Below are 19,121 nucleotides of genomic sequence, written 5' to 3' on the forward strand. Positions count from 1 at the left end.
GTTGGGGATACCAGCTGCTGAGAGCTGTTGGGGGCTGGGGAGTGCCGCGGCGCGGAGGTGGGGGAGGAGGAGCGCCGGGCCCGGACGCTGTCCGGATGGGAAGGAGGAAAAAGAGTTTCGAGTGAATCCTTTTCCTGAATATCCCAGCGGGCTGAACACTTGGAGAGGGAGAGCTTGGGGTGGATCGAGCGCGATGTTAGAGGGAAGCAATTAGTTCCTGTGTTGTTGCCTCTTAGGAGTCCGACCACCCCTCTGGGAAAACCCGCCCCAGGCGGCCTCCAGGTGAGGTTTCCCAAGGCCCGCCCCTCACCTTCCCGGCCGCTGCACCCCAGCGCGGGAGGGGCGGGGGGTGGCGAGCAGCCGGAGGGGGGTGGCGGGAGCGGGGGGGCGTGTCTCCTCGTCCAGCTTGAACTCCTCGGGCTATAGGGTTCCGTTCAAATGCAGGCCTTCCCTGGAGGGGAAGAAGCTTTCAGATGGAGGGTTTGGGGAGTGTCCCCTGTTGGGCAGCGACAAGTGTTTAATTCTCTGGGGATTTAAAAAACTTTTTGGGAGAGGAATGAAGACATCTGCTGTTCTGGCGCCCCACCACCCCTAGTGCCCACTTCCTATGCTGGCTCCGTTCCCACTCGTCCATCGGAACGGGTTGGGTGTCTTCCTTTCTCTCTGCCCTGTGGCTACTCAGGACATTTCCAATGTTTACTAAGAGGGAGATGGTCATTTGAGGCCGTGAGTAGAGAGGGTTTAGTTCCACCTCTCTCAGTGTGAGGTAAGATGAGGCTGAAACTGGAAGGTTCTGCAGTGCTTCTGCACCCTTCTCAGACCTTCCTTCCCGCCCCTCTCGGTGGGTAGGGCCTGGGTGAAGGGCCCTGGCTGGCCGAGGGGAGGAGGGTCCAGAAATCAGGGTGAATCAAGAGAGACAGCTGAATCAGGAGTGAGGTGGTGTGATCTTAGCTGCTGGGGCACATGGCTCTGGTACTTGATCTAGTGGAAAGTGTAGCCAGGTTTGCTTCTTTCGGGGCTGTGTGAGAGTCTGAATCCACTTCGGGGAAGAAAATGTGGGAACAGCGCACCCACTGACTGGGTGGCTGAAGCAGCCTCTTGGCAGATGCTTAACAGAGATTGGAAGGAAACCTCCTGTGCAGTTAGTTGCCTAAAACCAGCCTTTAGTTGATGGTTTCTCTTCATAATGGCTGTTTTGTGTGTGAGCCTAGATTGTGTGCATTGGGGGTTGGGGGTGTGGAGTAATAGTGTGTAAAGGGTATTGTTGGTTATGCTCATTGGGGCTTTATCTGCATTCGGCTGAAGGGACCAGTGTTTTACCGAGCAGTCTCTGCTTTTGCTTCTATAAGCAAATGCTTACATGGCCAGAATGAGAGAGAGAGTGTGTGTGTGTGTGTGTGTGTGTGTGTGTGTGTGTGGTCCTGAAAGAAATAACCGGACTGTTTGGAACCTTTTTGATGGTAGCTGATAAATAATATAAATGAGTTTGAGAGAGCGAGGAAAATACCATCTGGAAAAACCCAAGTGAATGTCATGAAACTCACGTTGGAGGATTTGGGGCCTGTTCTTTTTCAGAGTCGGCAAAAAAAAAAAAAAAGAAGAAGAAAAAGGCTTGCAAGGGTTGAACGTGCTCAGGAGCTAGCTTGCACGTGTAAAGAAAAATTCGGGGATGTGGGAAGCTCTGGCTTCACACGTTGAAGCTGGAAACAGGTGCGGGACAGAACTGGTGTGCAGAGGAAGGCTAAATTAAAAACGCTGTAAAACTTGTCTGTGGAGCAGACACATGCTCTTTGAAATAAACCAGTGAAATAAAATCTGTGAATAAATATATGGGGTTGGCAAAATTTCCGTATAGTACTGTTTTCCACAGTTGTCTAATGTACTGTCATCAACATCTGTTGTATGACTCTACAAGGGTTGCACGTTCAGGGCCTCCTCGTGGCTTTTTGTCGTTAAGTCTTTGCCGGGGCACCTCCCTTTTTTTAATTTTGCTTAGAAAAAGTTGAAATTGGAAGGTGAAGACTGCTGCAACTATTTTGTCTCTCAGTTTTATTTTCTGGATTGTCTCTTGGAGTTGAAAATATGTCTAGAATCTGCCCACTTGTCACCAACTCCTCTGCCTCCACTTTGGTTCAAACTGCCACCCGCCCTCACCTGGGTGACTGTCCCTTACCTGGTCTCCTGCCTTCGTCCTTACCCGCTTTCAGTGGTTTTTTCACACAGGAGCCAAAATGTTCCTGTTAAAACTGGTGTTCAACCTAGGAGTGATTTGCCCCCCAGGTGTCATTTGGCAATGTCTGGAGACATTTTTGGTTGCCACAATGGATGGGGGTTGCTACTGGCCTCTACTAAGTAGAGGCCAGAGATGCTGCTAAACATTCTCGAGTACACAGGACAGCCCCACAATGAAGAATTATCTGACCCCAAATTGTCACTGCTGAGGTTGAGAAACCCCGTGTTAAAATGTGTTACATCATGTCATTCTCTCCTCAGAACCCTCAAAACACTCCAGTAGCTCCTAATATCAGTAAAACTCGAGACCCTTAAAATGGTACCAGGCAGATTGTATGGGAAAGCTTCCTGTCTGCTCTCACTGTATCTCCTGCTGCCACTCTCCTGGCTCCCTCTGCTCCAGCCAGTGTCCTCACCATTCCCGGAATACTCCAGACCCTTCCACCTCTGGGCCTTTGTATGTTGCACTTGCTGACCCCTCTTTCTCTCTTTGTCCGGAGAGCAATAGCATTCGTTCCTTCCCCAACCAACTTCACATCTTCCTTTAAATGTCATTCCCACCGAGCCTACTTGACCACGCTCTATGCAGTGGCTCTCCCTCCAAACTCTCAGTCTTCCTCGCCCTGCTCTGTTTTTTTCCATAGTACTTACATTATAACATAGTCTATACTTTTCTAATGTGTTCCATTTATGATATGTTTCTCCACACTAGACTGCAGGGTCCAAGGGGGCAGGGACTTCTGTCTCTTCCTTGTTTACTGTGGTGTCCCCAGAGCCTAGAACAGAGTTTCTCAACCTCAGTGCTGTTGACACTTTGGACCGGATAGCTCTTTGATGTGGGGCTATCCTGGGCATTGCAGGATATTTAACAGCATCCCAGGCCTCCACCTGCTAGAGGCCAGTAGCTCCCCTCCCTCAGCTGTGACAACCAAATTTGTCTGCAGACACCACCAATGTCCACGGGGGACAGACTCACCCCTGTTGCAGGCTGACTGGCCTAGGACAATGCCCGGCCCAATAGTGTTTTGTCGTTTGAATATGTGTTGCTTTATCCCTTTGCATCCCACTCAGGATGGGGGGGTTTGGTTCTGGTTTCTTTTAAAATAGGTATCCACCAGGGTCTGTCCAAAGAGGAGTTTTATATTCTTCATTTGGGCTAAGCTCAGATGTGCAGGTATTTGATGAGGAGAGACAGTTTCATTCCTAACCCAGACCTCCTGGCCTTTAGGAGTGTGAAGCTGATGGATTTACATGATGGGAACCCCGTTTTGTTCACAGGGACGGGCAAAGCTGTGTCGTACGGTGGAAGACACACACTATGAGAAAAGGTTCTCATGAAGAACTGTTTGCAGTTTGGTTCCTCCCCAAAGGTTTTTGAAACATTTGTGTGTTCTCCTGGGAATGAGCCCTGAATGGTGGGTGGCAGAGGAAGAGTGCCGAATATGAGGGGGTGAACCCAGAGTTCACACGTTGGCACAGTCGGGTCAGGGTCAGATGTGGAACTGTTGAATGGGCTCCTAGCAGGGAAGGGACTCTGTAGGGCTTTGGGTCCTGAAAAAAAAACATTAAAAACTATGGTAGCATCTTTCAGGTTCATGGTTCTTTTGTTTCCTTTACGCGGTGCTAAATTCTGTGATTTTGTAGCTGCTAATGCCCTTTTCCTGGGCAGACTTCAGAATTGGCTTAATCTAATTCCAGTTTCTCCTCTACTCAAAGTTTTAATAATGGTTTAGATAATGGTTATTTAACTTCCCACAAATAAGAAATGGGAATGAAAGTATTAGGTTTATAATGGCAGGACGAGATACAGCAGTGTTTCTCAAATGCTGATTCAAAGAGGTGTGTGTGAAGCAGTCACAGGTTTGTGTCGAAATGATAAAGAAAAAAGCTGTTGTGTCACATGCACACTCACACACACGTATTTCTATGCAAGGCTACTGTCATTTCTTGGACTTATTCTGAGATTTTTCCCTCCTGTCTTCCTACTGAACATACCCTTTCGTTTATGAAATGATAATCCATTCTTGGCAAGACAGAACTGTCCATCTTTTATTGATTTCTGAAAGTTTTCTTGATTTTTTTATCTGTCCAATCCGCAGGGAACTACTTTGCGTGGAGATTAAGAGCATTGTTCTGGCATTTCTGTCTGTCCCTAACAAGCTGGGTGACCTTGGGGAGGCTGGGTGACCTTTAACCTCAGTTTCTTCATCTGGCAAGTGGGGGGGCCTGCCTCCTAGTAGGAGTCTTAAGGACATTAACTGTGATATTGGCTATGGAAAAGTATTAGCATGGTGCTGGGCACATGGTAAGTGCTCCGTAAATGTTAGCAGATGTTGTTCTTGTTGTTATTTCTTTATTACTTAGCAGAGAGTCCTGACCTTCCAGAAAGGGTTCGCGTTTGGTTGACTCTGGCTTTCTTCTCTAAGGCCAGTGTTTTTATGCCATAAAATTACCCCAAGTTTGGTAAAACCCTTTTTGCTTTCCTCCTAATGAGGTGCTGCAGATAAATCTTTCACATTTTATAATTTTGATCTGGTCCTTAACAGTTTCTTTATGCTGGTTTAAAAAAAAAACAGTTGTGGTGTCAGCACATACATACAAATTCATATTCAATATATATCTGTTGAGTACATGCAAATTAATACCAATAAACCCAACTAACGTTAACTGAGGCCACACTGTGTGCCAGCCTCTGTTCTAAGTGTTTTTATGTGTGTTAACTTTATCTTGCAAAACCCACATAAAATGATAATAATAAATGAGAAAAATAGTGTTAATTATAATTTTGAAAACAGGTAAAACTTATGCAGTGCTTACTACATGCCAGGAATGATTCTGAATATTTTACTTGAATTAATGCAGTTAATTCTCACTTCAACCTTTGGTGTATTTATTTTTATTATTCTCATTTTACAGAGAAGAAAACTAAGGCGTAGTAAGTAGATGGGCTTGGATCTGGCTCTGGGCCCGTGCTCTCATGCGCTGGTCTGTGCTGCCATGTGCAAGACGCGGGGCCTGCCCATGGGAAATCATGCTGCACCTTCTCCAAAACTTGCCTCAGTGGGGTGAGGGAAAGAGAACATGTAGATCCAGCCAGACAAACAGGATGGAGTGTGATCACCGTGGGGCGTGGGCATCAGCAATGGGAATTTAATAGAGGAAGGGAAATTGAGGCTCAATTTTGTCAGTGAATAAGCGTATTCAATTTGGCCTTGAAGGTCAAGCAATACTCAAATATATTTCTTTATAACATTAAATAAAATGTTAGACGCCTTGGAAGGCATAAGCTTAAAACAGACTTTTAGGATTTCTGATTGCCTTTTATATTTCTAACCAGAATCCCAGCTCTTCCTTGTGGTCTTTGGGCACCTGGGGTGGCAGAGACTGGATGCATGTGGACAGGTTCAGAAGTAGCTGTGCTTAAGTGCTGTGCCCATGGCTTTGCCACTTAACACCCGTGTCTGCGTTCAAGACAAGATGCTTAGCCTCTTGGAGTCTCGATTTCTTTACCTGTAAAGTGGGATCAGTAGAACCGTCCTCTTAGGGTTGGTGAAGTTTTAAAAGTGAGAAAACACATGTAAAAGTGCTTTGCAGGGTGCCTAGCACATGTTAGTAGGTAATATCAGTTCCTTCTCTTCTACTTTACCATGATTGCAATTTTCCCCCTCCTTATAACAACAATAAAGCACGTACAGAATTACGTACCTGAAGCAAAAGAGACAAGATTGGGGTGCCTTAACCTGGCAGGTGTTCAGATCTTATTATGCAGATTGCTTGTGTGATATGATTAGATGGAAAACTTGATTAAAGTGGAATTCTAAGTGTTGGTTTTGTGTGTTATTGGAGATTTCCTTTTCCTGAGTACTGCTATTTATAGAATTATTTAAGTGTATGTATGTGTGTGTGTTTTTAATTCCCTTTTGAGTTCTGCAGGGCAGTTTGCACAGGCTGATGTTTATATCTGCTCCAGTTGTGCAAGAAGTGGAAAATATCCTTTTTTTAGAACAGGTCACATGTGCTTACTGTCAGGAATAGGACCTCAGTGTAAAAAAATGTATCTTGGGACAAATCAAAGTTACTAAATTTCTGCTTCCAACTGCTTTGTTTCAGAACTGGCAGTATTAGGATAAATAATAGGGGGGGAAAAAACTCTGGCTAAATGTTTTTTTGTCATTTTTCAAGGACAGTAAGCAAGAGTTTCATTTATTTTGTGTGTGTGTTTTAAGTATGAAACGTACTTTGCTGTTAGGTCCATCTCATCGAACTAAATTATAAAAATATGTTTGACTCATCTCCAAATATGCATTATTTGAAGAAAATAGTCCAGAAGATGGGTCAAAGATAGTTAATGGAGTCACCACAGGCTTTTGAAATTGTAAAGACAAATGTGAAGTTTATAAGGAGGATTTTGTGAGTCTGGTGAACACTGTGTACTTGAGGGCAAGGAATTAAAGCAAGCCATGAAGTCTGCATCTTTCCTGAGGCAGCTGAGGGCTGAGGGTGAGAGGACCTGCAGGCAGGTCTGGGATCTCTGTTGAAACTCGCACACCTCTTTCTGTTCCTGAGGACTTGGGGAGGAGGACCATGCTCCTCGTTTCTCTAGGTTGGGTCTTTTTTTTTTTTTTTTGGTGGTACGCGGGCCTCTCACTGTTGTGGCCTCTCCCGTTGCAGAGCACAGGCTCCGGACGCGCAGGCTCAGCGGCCATGGCTCACGGGCCCAGCCGCTCCGCGGCATGTGGGATCTTCCCGGACTGGGGCACGAACCCGTGTCCCCTGCATCGGCAGGCGGACTCCCAACCACTGCGCCACCAGGGAAGCCCTAGGTTGGGTCTTAAACATGGCCTCCTTCTTTCTTTGCTGCGTCTTTCTTTCCGTGACCTTTCTTGCACATCATGAAGAATAAAGACGTACACCTTTGGAGTGTTTACACAGAAGTTGAACCAGGGCAGGCTGAGAGGGATGCAGTGCTTTGGAGAGTGGTGATACCGGTGAGAGAAAGGCACACAAAGATATAAATGGTATCTCAAAGTCGTGAGCTCCTGTTGTCTTCCCTAAGTCATTTCTAAAACATCCCTCAGTCACTTTCAGCAAAGGCAGTATCACTTTGGGGTCAGAAGGACCTGGATTTGTTTGTTTTTCTTCTCTTCCTTCCCTTCCTCCTTTCCTTCCTTACAACACTTATTTATTAAGTGCCTATCGTGTGACAGCTTTTCGCCAGCTGTAGGGAATCAAAAGTAGAACCAGACAGACTAGGTTCCTGCTAGTATGGTGCTCCTGTCTTGGAGGTGGGGGCATAGCTAATAATGAACTAAATAGATGAACAAGATAAGTTTTGGTGCTATGAAAACTAAATAGAATGTTATTGATAGAGTGTGACTGGGAAAGAAGGGGCTTTATTGGGTGGGTCTTTAGGAATGACCTCATGGAAGAAGTGATTTTGAGGCACTGAATGTGTGAGTTAAATGTGCAGATCTTGGTGCTGTCACTCATTAGCTGTGTGACTTTGGACAAGTTCGCCAACCTCTCTGAACCTGGGTTCCCTCCTCTGTAAAATGGAGCAATAGCTACCTTGGAAGGGTGCTGTGAAGGTGAAAGGTAATGTGTGTAAAGAGTTAACAGTAGGCTTGACCTTTATAGTTGCTCAGGAAGACACATAGGACTGGTTTAAGGTAATTGTAAGGTAATATATGAATAGTAGAAGAAGAAATGCAGACATTAATCTTCCCCATAAGTGTTTATAACTTGGTCTTAAGTGTTTTCCTAATGTCAAGTGAGTCAGAGATGTATACTTGTCTTCATAAATCTACCCCTGGACTAAACGTGGAGATGGGCCTTGTTATTTTTGTTATCCTTTCTTTCCTCCAGGATCATCTTACTCGAATTGTCCCCTTGCTCATCTCACTGTTGTTGCACTGAGATCATTGAGGTCTGAGCATACTTCCCTTATGTTTAGTTTAGGAATGATTTTTGGCTGCATTTTGAATTACTTTTTGGCACAAAGGAGAGGTCCAAGTCATCTAGGATTAAACAGTAAAACCTGAGATTGATTTCACCAAAGACGCACACCACAAACAAATGACCCATGTAGAACTCCTGACTCCCAGTCCTGTGTTTCAGCCCCTAGATCACACGCTTCCTGTCTACACTGATGTGAAAATGTCAGCGTTGGTGCAGAAAGGAAAAGAAGCCTCTTCTCCCACACACCACTTCGACCTTTCATTAACATTGACATCCACAGGCAATGGTGTGTTTTTAATTTGACCCTTTATGAAAGAAATCTTCAAAGCATTCGAATTTCAGTAGCTGTGTTCTTTAATTGAAGTGCCCACGGAGTGGTAACTTTCAAAAGGAAAAAATCCTGGGTCGTGTGGGAACAAATATTTTAAATCCAACCATAGTGAGCTGTAGGTTTAGGGAAGGCACTGGTAGAATCATGTCTTTCTATAAGAAAATTGTGGGTTATTGAGCAATTTCAGGAAGGCATCTGTGGCCTGGGCCCTCCCCGCCCCCTCCCCAGAGTGGGGTAACTTGCTGACTCATTCACACACATTCCCCTATTTTCCCACATGGTCAAGGGCAGATGGGAAAGGTGTTGTCCCCACTGGTGGGAGCATGTGTAGCTGTTGCTTGTAGGATAGGTTTTCCTTCTGGGAAGCTTAACTTGCTTCCATGGGAAGAAGATTTGAGGCAGAGAAGATTTATTTAGCCCGGTGGTTAAGGTTGTATGTGAGATTAGGATAAAATAGACAGACAGGAATGCTATATTTACTTCGGTACCTTTATTGTGATATGTTCCTAAATATTAACTGGTTCTAAAAAGCATGTTTTTCAAAACATACATTTTATTTTTATAACTGGTGATTTGAAACTTGGTGTAGGGAAGAGCACACAGAAATCCTAAAGATGATTTTCCTGTTTAATTTGGAATCTAGTACAGTCCCCATATAGTCTACCTGGGCACCTCAGTGAGATGTGGCCACCTTGTTCCTCTTGAGTGAGTCTGTCCCAAAGAGCTGGAGATAGTATTCACAGACACACCAATACTGTAACAATCCCTTCTCCATCAAAAGGACTGGGTATATTTTTGTTCTATTTTTTTGCATTTGAAGTTTTTCACCAATGATGAAAAGGTATTATTTCAGGGTCAGCTTTGCTCTGTGGTATTACTAAGCCTGCATAATCACACCACCTAAATTTAGAATATTGGCACCTCAGCCAATAGAACACTTTGCAACAAATTTATAATACTTGGGGCAGAGAATGACTATGAATAAACATTAAAATAGTATTGGCCAGTTAGGGTCATTTACTTTCAAGGGAAAAGGATGACATCAACTATGCATTCTTGAAAATTCTATTTATTTTTCAAGGTAGAGTTTACAGTAGCTTATGTAAAACAGTCTCTAAAAATATAAGCAATTGGCACTATTCCTGGTGACATTCCAAATAAAAGTTGGCCCGTTTGCTGCAAAGAAGTGTGCTTGGAGAGTAACTTGGAGAGGTTGGCCACTGGCTTGTGGTGTATTGACAATCGGTGGGTAGACTTTTTGGAACCACATCTTGCATCACCTTGGCATGGTCATTAATCCACTGGTCTTTAGGTAGATAAACACTAATCATGTGTTATCTAGATAAAGGCTAGATGTATAAATGCTAAACGATGGGGTCTTGGAATGCAGTTCTAATGATACTGATTGTGTGTGGATGTTTTAAATCCTTGTTGATTCAGAAATGAATGAGAGAGAGGATCTGATGGTGCTTGCTTGGTCATAGTATCATAGTCACTAAGATGCATGCTTTAATGGTAGGGGGCTGAGTGGCAAGTACAATTAATTGGGATTTGTTTCTGGGGTCAGCGATGCACAGGTCACTGCTGGCTTAGGGTATCCCTCTTGCTTGCTCTTGGGTTCATATACCTGACATCTTTCTGATCAGATCTCACTGGCAGCCAGCTTCCCTTTGCTTATGCATTTCCCCTAGTGGACAGTAGAGGAAATGTATTTTGCCTGCCTGTAGTCACTTTTCCAAATTTTTATAACAACCCCTTCCCACATGCTTAGCCCACGTGCTTGAGTGTCATGGCTTTGGGGTGGAGAATTCGACACAGACTTAGCCACTCTTCTGTATCACAGGGATTGCTTTCAGGGAGTTACACGTTGACTGATGTCACGCATCCCAGGGATTTGCTTGGGTGCTAACAGAAAGAGAGTCTCCCTTTATTTCCGTTGATCTTGAACTTGGGAAGGTGTTGTGCTCGAGAATAAAGCCTTATCTTGGAGGCAGAGAAAAACAAAGCCCTTGTATTCGGTTAACGTTAGTTGCTATAAGGAAGTGGCAGGCGATAGTCACATAGGTAGTAGTTCCTGGTTGGCAGACAGCTTTCCTCCGTATGACAAATCAAGAACCCAGTCTCCGTCTATCTTCTGGTTCTGCCATTGCCTAGAACCCTGGCATCTTTTGTGTCTGGTGGTGGAAAGGAAGAGGAGAAGGCACAACTAGGGTCCCAAAGTGACAGGCATCACTCTTGCTCATATTCTTTTGGCAAGGACCAGGTTCATACCGAGATCTGGATGCAGGGGTGGGAACTGGGGAATAGAGACCCCAGCTGGGTGTCAACAGCACTGTCCTAGAAAAGAGAACACCCTTCCCATGGATAGCTAACCTTCATTGCCATGGCCCTAGTAGTAGGGTTTTAGCTTCTGGATCAAGTTGTGCCTATCTTTGGTTAGGTTTATCCTTGGAATTTTCTGTTATTTTATCAATAACTTCTTTTTCTGAGTAAAGACGGTTAATTTGGATTTCCTGCCACCTGAGTGGGGGCTGCCCGAGCTGATCCGTTCTCAGAATCCCACCTCTATGCAGTGCTTCCTATTCCAAGTTCATGGATTAAATCACTGCCCCACTTTCCAACAGCAACAATACATCCGTCACTACCACCACCACCTTAGAGCAATGGTTTTCAAAATGTGGCCCGCAGACCAGCAGCTTCAGCGTCACTTAAAAACTTGTTTGAAATGCACGTTCTCGGACCCTATGCCTCCTGAATCGGAAACTGTTGGTGGGGAGTCCCAGCAGTCTGTGTCTTTTAGCAAGTCCTCCAGGAGATGCTGATGCACACTCAAGTTTGCAAACTACTTCCCTAATGCTTTTACCATAAATCCTTTGTCTCCACATTAAATTGTTCCTGTTTTGGAATGAAAAATATCCTGGATTGGAGTGCATTTCGTAAAAAACGCCATGTTGCTTGTTATGGTCAGGCTAGAGATGATCATTGATAATAATCACTCACTGATTAAAAAAAAAAAAAAAAAAGGAAAATCCCCTCTAGAAAGTTAGCTATCAGATTTAGGTTAATGAAACCAGGTAGGATGCTTGGTTGTCCAGATGTGATCTCTAAATAAGAGACTTGGAGTTAAGCTAGCTGTACTACCATAAGGAGCCCTGGCCCAGATCTTGGAGGGTTGTAGTTTAATGGAGACTCACAAAGTGTGAAACTTGAAGCACACGGCAGTCACTTGACTGAATGATTTGGTGGAGAAACAGGGTAATGGTGGTTATGAGTGTGCCCACATGACCAAATTGTTTTTCACAAAATTTCTGCTGAATAAAATTTGAAATACGACTGTCAGCCTGTTTTCCCTTCTTAATGAATTCCAGACAGTTTGTAGAGTGTGGGAGCTTCCAAAACAGAGGGGCGGGGTGACTGCGACCAGGCAGCCTCTGTTTTGTCACATGTTAGGGTGTCCTGACATAACAGATCGTCTCCCTCATCCTGAATCTCACCAGGCCATCCTCATTTCAGGCGGAGAGGGAAGGGCAGGGTCAATGTTGTATCAGACAAGTAGGACCTATAAGGCAGTTCTGGACTCCTTACTTACCAGGGGATTCAGCCTACTCTTATTTTTAATCCACTAAAACCCAAGCATTTTTATTTTTATTTTTTTCCTTTTGCTGCATGCTGACCTTCTCCAGACAAAAAGCCCTGATGCTTTTTGGCAAAGAATCTGCTCTTATTGTAAACGGGTTAAGAGCTCTAACCAGTCGAAGAAGTCTAGAGTTTTGGGTTTAACCTTCAGAGAGAAGAAGGATTTTTAACTTAAATTTCAATTGGACCACTTACTAGCTTTTCTCTCTTTGGGCAAGTGATTCTTGTAGCCTCTATTTCAACAGAGGACTAAGTGGGGTGAGTGGATAATAGTATGATCTAAGTTGTAGTTAATTGTGCGGATTAAAAGAAATACTTGAGTAAAATCCTCAGGCCGAAGCCTTGGTTCTTGTGCTCGTAACCGGGCCCTCATTCTGGTTCCATCTTTGCCCACAGCACCAACAAGGTTTTTTGACTTGAAATGACTTTTTAGTTTCAGACGCTGTCATTAAGAGAAAACGACTCAAAGGCAATCAGCAGGAAATAAGAGGGTCCATAGAAGAGAAGGGAAGTAGGGCCAGGTCATCCCTCGGTTGGATGATCAGCATCAGGACCTTTGGGAGTGGATGCAGATCAGATAGTGGTGAACTTTGGGATGCCTAACAGGGAGGTATTTAAAGACAGCACATGCTATTTACAGGTAGGGCATTACTTTTGTTGCCAGAACAGTCTTTGTCTTTATCAACATGTTTCCTTTCATCGTAATGATAGACTATAGCTAGGTAGAGGAATAAATAATAAGATGCACGAATTGGGGTTTCGCAACACCATGCAGGGTAGAAGCCGGGCTCCACGGCTGTGTCCACACGTGTATCTGTCATTCCTCTCACATTTAAACTTGGCCTGTAGTGAGTTCCTGCTTTATCTTTTCACATTTCACAAGACAGCCTCATTATACAGTTATCTCTATCCAGTATAAGCCATAATACCCTGTATTCTTTTTTTTTTTTTTTTTTGCGGTACGCGGGCCTCTCACCGTTGTGGCCTCTCCCGTTGCGGAGCACAGGCTCCGGACGTGCAGGCCCAGCGGCCATGGCTCACGGGCCCAGCCGCTCCGCGGCATGTGGGATCCTCCCGGACCGGGGCACAAACCCGTGTCCCCTGCATGAGCAGGCGGACTCTCAACCACTGCGCCACCAGGGAAGCCCCCCTGTATTCTTGAATCGCAAAATCTTTCACTCTTCTAGGATTTATCCCTCCTAGTAGCACTGCGTAGCGAGGCTAGGTACCCACACCAACATGATAGCTTGCTTTTCTTTTCTTTTTTCCAGCTTTATTGAGGTATGATTGACAGATAAGAGCTGTGTATATTTCAGGTGTATAACTTGATGCTTTGGTATACATATACATTGTGAAACGATCACCGCAATCAGATGACATGCTTTGCTTGAGCCTCACAAAATTTCTCCCCCAAACCTGTGGCTAAACTGATCCCTAGAAAGCAGAAAGGGGGTTAGTTTGAAGAGCCACCATCTTTCTTAGAAGGAAAATTCCCATTGTCTTGCACACATAAGTGGATGTCTTCATCAGTTACAGCTTAAGACGCATTACCTGGGTAACGAGGGTCCCTCCCTCATTGGCTGGCTGGGAAGATTCAGTAAGGTAGTGAGAGTACTACCTGTAGTAAGGGCGCAGTAGATGCTGCTGCCCCAATTACCGCTCCACCTGCTGCTGTACCTGCATTACTGCTGCTCTCTGCCTGCTACTGTACCCAAGGGCTACTCCTGGTGTCATTGCCATTAGAATTCAGGGGTTTACATAAGAATGAAAGAAGTGGTTCATCTGTGTAGGTGCTGCTGACTCTACCATTGTTTTGTCACTGTTAAGTACATATAGTCAGTTGTCACAACCAACCATATAGTCAGTTCTCACACGTTTGGGATTTATGCAGTGAGTTTTCAAACCTGGAGTTGGACTTGGCTGTCACCCAGCATTCTTCTGGACCACTTCCGCCACCTCTCAGCTGTTGTGTGCAGAGGGGTGGGAACTAGTTTGATTACCAATTAATGGGAGACATTTTCTACCAGAAACCATACATATATTCATACAAGCACATACAGGATTCTCAAAAGGGTGTTTTTCAGAGTATCTTCAGCTTTTCTCTGGTATTGTCCTGACTAATTGAAATTTGGTTCTTGGCTAAACAGTTCCTTTCCTGAGTTTTATAACAAAACAGGGAAAATGACAGTTTCCCTCTTTCCATGTAATTGAAACACCCCTGCCTCCTCCACACCCGCGTAACGGCCCCCCCCGCCCCACACACAGAGGTGAAAGACGCATAGAGTTAGATTCTTTAGGGTGAGATCCAGTGTGCTTGGGGAACTCAGGAGCACAGGACAGAATGAAGTCTTCTGACTGACCATCCTTCTCAGGCTTCACACCACCCAGTGGGATGGGTTTGTGAGCTCCGTGTTTTTGTGAGAGAAGAGGATCAATCAGCTGTGCAGGCTGGAGTTAGACTGAAGATACTCATAGCTCAGGGAAGAGGAAATGGACAAGGCAGTTTGGGGAGTTTTCAGAGTAGATTTATTTCTTGGATGTCTCAAGAGGTGGACGTGAAGAGATCTAACTCTCCCTCTTTTTTTTTTGCGGTACGCGGGTCTCTCACTGTTGTGGCCTCTCCCGTTGTGGAGCACAGGCTCCGGATGCGCAGGCTCAGCGGCCATGGCTCACGGGCCCAGCCGCTCCGCGGCATGTGGGATCTTCCCGGACCGGGGCACGAACCCGTGTCCCCTGCATCGGCAGGCGGACTCTCAATCACTGCGCCACCAGGGAAGCCCCTAACTCTCCCTCTTATTTTTTCAGAGTCATGGTTTGGGAACTATTTGGAAGATCTTTCGGTAAATTTTCCTTGCCTATGAGGTAAAATATTCAGTAAATATTTATTGAGTCTACTGTGGAGTCAGGAGATAACGGTGAACGAAAAGGGTCAACCATAAACTGCCATTGCTTTTGGCAGATGGGTGGCTGCCCAAGGGCTGGCACGGAACCCAGATCAGGTCATCAAGGGCTAGAGGAGCTCTTTCTGGGGGAAGAAAAGAGCCCACTTGGTTGTCACATCAGTGAAAGAAATACATTAAGTGATTTATTTATTTATTTATTAAATAAGAGTAGTATGTTATTTAATCCAATACATCCAAAATAATTCCAAGTCAAAATGTAATCAATATAAAAATTATTATTTTTATGGAGGTGTAATTGACTTATAACATTATATTAGTTTCAGGTACACAATATAGTGATTCAATATTTGTATACTGTATTTGTATACTGTATATATTGTCATGTATGTTGGGAGATGATCACTACAATAAATCTAGTTAATATCTATCACCATACATAGTTACAAAATTTTTTCTTCTTGTGATGAGAACTTTTTAAAGATTTATTCTCTTGGCACCTTTCAAATATGCAAAACAGGATTTTTTGTTTTCTTCTGATTTTTATTTAAAAAATTATTTAAAAAAATTGAAGTATAGGTGATTTACAATATTATATTAATTTCAGGTGTATAGTATTGAGATTCAGTATTTCTACAGATTATACTCCATTAAAAGTTACTGCAAGAAAATGCCTATAATTCCCTGTGCTATGCAGTATATCCTTGTTGCTTACTGCAATACACTGTTATTAACTATAGTCACCATGCTGATTACATTCTCATGACTTATTTATCTTATAACTGGAATTTTGTATCATTTGAGTGCCTTCAGTCTTTTGCCCACCCCCAATCCCTGCCTCTGGCAATCACCATTCTGTTTTCAGTATCTATGAATCTATGAGCTCCTTTTTTTTTTTAGATTCCACGTATAAGTGCGATCGTATATAATGTAAGAGATCATGTATAGTATAAGGGAGAATATATTTTAAACTGATATTCACTGAATACAGCCTTTAGCTCTTACCTTGTTTGAAGACTTATTTAAAAAATAATGTATATTTTAAGAAATCAAGCATCTTTTACTTATATTGGGTTGGCCAAAACGTTCCATAACATCTTACGGAAAGGCCCGAATGAACTTTTTGGCCAGCCCAATACATAGTTTGATAGGTAATATTTATTTGATTGTCTGTCATTCCTCACTTGAAAGAGGCCCTACGAGAACAGGGAAGTTGTTAGTTCCCTGGGCATCTCTAGGATCCAGTATAGTGTCTATATATGTTTCTTGAATAAAGAGAGGCCAAAATGAATGAAGTGTTTCTGGTGTGCCAGAAGGGATCAATAACTTTGGGGAATTCTGTTAAACTGTGTCAGGAAAATGTGTATGAAAATATCTTGACCTTTTTTCTTACTAACTGTGGACCCTTGTACAGGTTTTTTGAACCTCAGTTTTCTCACCTGAAATATGAGGGTAATAGTATTTTCTTCTTGGAATAGCCGTGAAGATGATGGAAGATCATGTGCGTACGCCTGGTAAATATAAAATGCTCAGTACAGTAAGTTAGTAGGGGCACTAATTGTTGTTACTACTATTGGTGCTAGGAGATGAAATAAGCATACAGTCAATTTCTGTTGTTTGTGGTAGTAGTTCTGTTCTATGCAGTCACGATGAACATTTAATTTGGAACAGGGTTAGGTTCCTGCGAGCCTGTGGTCACAGCGTATTTGTCACCCGATTGATACATAACCTTGTTTTATGTGTGTTTCTGTTTAAAGACACTTTATTGACTCATTAACATTGAACTCATGGCCAACAGCACTGTAAGTCATGTCTGAGGGAGCTTATCTGGCACGTGCGCTTTTCCCCGTAAGGCACCTCACAGCCGTCTCATGCTCAGCAACACTAGACTGCACATCTGCACTAGGTAGGCTTGGAGGTCATCAATAAAGTCACCAACAAAAAAATACAAAAATGCAAAACGCATAGCACGAAATAGACCCCCCCTCCCACAAAGGACACTTGTTTGCCATGTGAAAACTGAAACAAGGAGACAGAGCATAGCCTTGTTTGACCTCAGTTGGGAATGCATATTGTGGGTGGCTCAGATTTCTCACTTCTCTGTCCACAAATGACTGTAAAAATGCTGCATATATTAATTTTGGGGTTACAAATAAATTTTGGTGATAGGTAAATTTGAAAATAGGGAATCCACGAATAATGAGGGTTGACTGTCTTCAAAATTGTTTTCTTGTGCCTGTCTTTCTCTGGCAGTTATTTGTCTGAGCTAAAAAACATGCTCACTGGGGAAAACATTTCCTCTCCCGTTGCGGAGCACAGGCTCCGGACGCGCAGGCTCAGCGGCCATGGCTCACGGGCCCAGCCGCCCCGCGGCATGAACTCGTGTCCCCTGCATCGGCAGGCGGACTCCCAACCACTGCGCCACCAGGGAAGCCCGGGAAAACATTTTTAAGCATTGTCTGCGTCAACATTGTTGTGGATTATACATGAAGCCACAATAATCAAGCTTTTCCAGATACCCAATCTTCTATTTTTACGAGTTTATTTGCCAATAAAAATGACCCATCAAAAAAAAAAAAGGCCCATCATTTCCAGATCTTTAAAGTTGAATGGGGCTGTTCAGATATGTTACTCTTTATTTTGGCATAATTTCTACTGTTCTTTAGAAGGTGGAGAGTGAGAATGGGGACCTGGGAAAAGAGCACAGAGAAATTGTGGGGATCACTGCTGAAGAATCCAGCAGAAAGCAGTAAAATGGCTTAGGAATTCTGGTGCAGGGAGTTTCTGAAGTAACCAGGCTCAACTTACTCATGGCCTAGAAGATAAAGGTGATGTTTTTGACTTCTCAGTGTATTGAAAATTAGCATATTATAATTATAAGCCTAGTCATTATTGTAAACATTAACTGAGTACTTGTTTAGAGTGCTTGGAATTCTTTTAGGAAGGAAGGAAGAAAAGAATTGTTTTCAGTAGGTCCAGTAGTTTCGAGTGACATAGCAGATACATCCTACAATTTAATAACAACAAAGAAACACAAACAGCAACAGTAATAACAGCAACACCTAGCATTTCAGAGTCCTTTCTACAGGCTGTGTCTTGTGTTAGTGCTTTAATTTCTTCTGCAGTTTGGAAACCGAAACCCACTGGGGTTAAAGTGATGAAAATTACAGAACATTGGAGTTAAAGTATTGAAAGTTGCGTCTTTTTCTGCCTTGCATCTGTACCTTTTGCATTTTCATAACGTATCCTTGTGTATTATAAAAAGAATGGCTTCTTCATTTGAAGCAACATGGATGTACCCTAGAGATTGTCATACTGAATGATGTAAGTCAGACAGAGAAAGGAGAAATATTGTATGATATCTCTTATATGTGGAATCTAAAAAGAAATGATACAAATGAACGTATTTACAAAACAGAAACAGACTCACAGACTTAGAGAACAAATTTATGGTTACCAGTGGGGAAGGGTAGACGGAAGGGATAGTTATGGAGTTTGGGATTGACATGTACACACTATTATATTTAAAAAGGATAACCAACAAGGACCTACTGTATGGCATGGGGAACTCTGCTTAATGTTATGTGGCAGCCTGGATGGGAGGGAAGTCTGGGGGAGAATGGATACATGTATATGTATGGCTGAGTCGCTTTGCTGTGCACCTGAAACTATCACAATGTTGTTAATCAGCTATACTCCAATATAAAATAAAAAGTTAAAAAAAATAAAAAGAATGGCTTCTTTGTATGTATATGTATATATGCGTGCGTGTGTTTGTGTATGTGTGTGTGTGTGTGTGTGTCTGTCTGTCCATCTGTCTTAGTCCTGGGATAAGGAGGGTACCTATGTAATTTTTTTTTTCAGATTTTTCCTGTTAGAAAAGTCAAGAAGCTGAAACAGCAGGAATGAATAACCAGATCTAGTTGAATTACAAACATATTAAGATGCGTACTAGGTACATTTCAAATGCTTTGTATATTTAATTCTGTGAGGTAGGTAGGATCCCATTTTAAAAGAAACTGAGGCTGCGCCATCATAAGTCACTTGCCGAAGGTCATTCAAAT

At 43.4% G+C, this 19,121-nt stretch overlaps 1 protein-coding gene across 4 annotated transcripts in view; it reads left to right on the plus strand.

Annotated features, from left to right (window-relative positions):
• The window catches only part of MITF (melanocyte inducing transcription factor), a gene marked incomplete at its 5' end in the record, with an annotated part of 224,489 nt that overhangs the window by 504 nt on the left and 204,864 nt on the right, over positions 1-19,121 (plus strand). The gene's annotated exons all lie outside the window — the stretch shown is intronic.

This window comes from Grampus griseus, assembly GCF_964374135.1.
Source record: "Grampus griseus genome assembly, chromosome: 10".
NCBI lineage: Eukaryota > Metazoa > Chordata > Mammalia > Artiodactyla > Delphinidae > Grampus > Grampus griseus.